This window comes from Penaeus monodon, chromosome 30 (assembly GCF_015228065.2).
Source record: "Penaeus monodon isolate SGIC_2016 chromosome 30, NSTDA_Pmon_1, whole genome shotgun sequence".
NCBI classification, from domain to species: domain Eukaryota; kingdom Metazoa; phylum Arthropoda; class Malacostraca; order Decapoda; family Penaeidae; genus Penaeus; species Penaeus monodon.
Genome location: NC_051415.1, coordinates 30997329 through 31000079, shown reverse-complemented (window position 1 = coordinate 31000079; position 2751 = coordinate 30997329). Strand labels below are relative to the sequence as shown.

The 2751-nt window shown below is 46.4% G+C and overlaps 1 pseudogene; it reads left to right on the top strand.

Annotated features, from left to right (window-relative positions):
- The window catches only part of LOC119592406, a 14476-nt pseudogene that overhangs the window by 2460 nt on the left and 9265 nt on the right, over nucleotides 1–2751 (top strand).

Sequence of the window (2751 nt, the reverse complement as noted above, 5' to 3'; positions counted from 1 at the left end):
CAAAAAATTTTTAAAAAATTTTTCTAAAAATTATAAACATTTTAATTCAATACTTTTTTTAAAAAAAATTTTTTAAAAGGGGGTTTTTGTTGTTGGGGGTTGTGGGGGGGGGTTTTTTGGTGTGCGGTTGTGGGGTGGGGGTGGGGGGGCATTTTTTCCTTTACAAAAGGGAAAAAGTTTTAAAAATGGGGACTTTTTTTTTTAAATTTGTTAAAAACCCAAAAATGGGGGAAAAAAAATTTTTTTTATAAAAAAACCCTTTTTAAAAAACCCCCTTTTTTTTTTTTGGGGGCCCACTGGGGCCGGGACAAAACCGAGGGCGAAGGGGGAGGGGCGTGGTTTTAACATTCTTGTTTTTTACGATATTCGTGGAATTGGAAGTTTAAGAAAAAAAGGGTAAATAGTCATCGTGCCGTTTAAATTGGAAGGAAAAATTGGGGGGGGTTTAAGATTCAAAAACTTTTTAAAAAATTTCCCCCCAAAGTTCCCAATTTTCCCCACCCCCAAAAAAAAAAGGGAACCCCCCATACAACCCGCCATGTTTTTTTTTTCCCCTTTTTGGCTTGCACCTCTAGTTCCCCAAAAATTTTTTATCCCCCCCCACATTTGCCCCCCCCAAAAACACAAAATTTTTCCCCCCCTTTAATTGGGGGCCTTCCCCCGTTCCTTTGAATTCCTCCCCCGATCCCTTGGGGCTCAACCGTTTAACTTGGAATGGTGATCTTTCCCGGGCCTTTCCTTCTGGGACTTTTTGGCCATTACCCCCCCCCCCGGGCAACGGAACCCTCAACCGAGGAAACTCCCATTCCCTGACCCCTAAGGGGTTAATTTATTAAACTCTTTCACTGTGCTCGACGGGAAACCAAACCATCGCCTCCGTAAAATTTGCTTTCCCCAGCCCAAAAAAACTAACTTCATTTTGGCCGCTTTGTTTTCTTTTTTTCCCCCGGAAACCCCACAATTCACCCCAAATTTTTTTCCCACCCGAAAATCTTTCCCGGAAAAAAAACTTTGAAAAACCTCAACCCCGTCTTTTTCCCCTTTCCCTTTGCCATTCCCCCCTCAACCGCGAACAACTCCCAAAAAAAAAGGGGGTTTTTCCCCCCGCCCTTTGGAACATTTTTTTTTGGAACCCCCCTTTTTCTAAAAAAGGACATTTTTTTTTAAAAAAGGCCTTTGGCATTTAGGCTTCAAAGATTGCCCTGGCCCCGGGGCCCCTCCCGCTCCGAATCCTTTTGCACATTTGGTAAGGGATGCAGTTTCCCCAAAGCACATTTTGAAGGGCCGAAAATCGGGCACTAAATTGGCGCAGTTATTTCGACTTCCGCAGCACCTGCACGAAGCCGTCACACCGATGGTAGGGACGTCGGCTTTTCCCTGACCGCAGTGGAAGGGGGCAAATTGCGGAACGGTTCATTGCACGGGCTTCTCAGGGCCCGTCTCACAGTCTGGATATCCCCTCGCTCCCTATAGATGCATTCACCAGCCCCACAATTCATCTATCACTTAGCATTTTGGTCCTTGCATTGTTTTCTCACTTCCTCTTCGCTCAAAACTCCTACAGACATCTATCATACAAACTTTTCCCCGTCCACTTTAAAAGGCGATTTTCCGGACACGTGAAACTTTGACAATCTCCACTACCATCAAAACCGTCTTCCCCCCCCCCTTTTCACCCATTGGGGCCCTTCCACACCACTCAAACCCGGGCTGAACGGAAGTCGTCCCTATCCACGGGGGGAAATTTTCACAAACATTCTCATCATTCCTCTTTACCCCTGATCCCCCACATTCAAATCAAAACTACAAACTTCCCCTGATCCAAATTTTTAGGATCGATCTCGGAACGGAAAGGGGCACGCCGTTCGTCCTGCCGTCACACCACTCTCTGCATCGCACTGAAGATCGAAAAAAGAGTCTAAACTTTCCCCACTTCCACCTGGTCTCGTAGGAGGACTGGAATACTGGGCACCTACTCTCTCCTGCGATCTTTCAGTCGAAAATTCCTTCACGCTTGCCAAAAGAAAAGCTTCTCCTGAGGAACAAAAGTGCCTGAGCGGGGCAGAGCAGATGTGCAAGATGCTTTTGCCTTCCGTCTCACAGCCCCCTCCGGGGCCCTTACAGACCACGTCCGCATCTAAAAATTCCCCCCAAAATGCAATGAAAGCTTTTATCAGGGCATTCAAAGTGGGTCCCTTTCATCAGACCCCTCCTCACATTTCCACTCCGCGCTCGCCCCCGGATTTATGCATTCCCCCCAATCCAATTTAAACACAACGTTACAAGACTTGGGGGTTTTCATCAAGCCCCTCAGCACAGTGTTCTAACCACCAAAAAAAATCAAAAATCATTCCTCATTACGGGGGAAATGGACGGACAGGCATTGATCCCCGTTGGGCGGACGCGGGTTTTGTCTGACCGTCTTTGCAGTCTTGTCTACCGTCACCTTACATATGTATTTTAACTCTCCTACAAACATTTAAATTTAAACCTGCAAAACTCATCCTCCCCCTTCAGACGTCTAGTTTTTCCGTCAATATATGACGGGGCCGATCACTCCCCGGGGGCATTATTGCGACCGGGGCGGGGGCGTGGAATTGCGAAAATTTCTCGGTCCGTCGGGCAGTCGACCTGGGCTCCACACCTTCCCCTCGCCAACTTCTCCCGTTTAAAACACGGGAAATCTTCCCCTCGCCACACACCCTAAATAAATGATCGTAAAATATTATTAAAAATTATATTTTAATTATT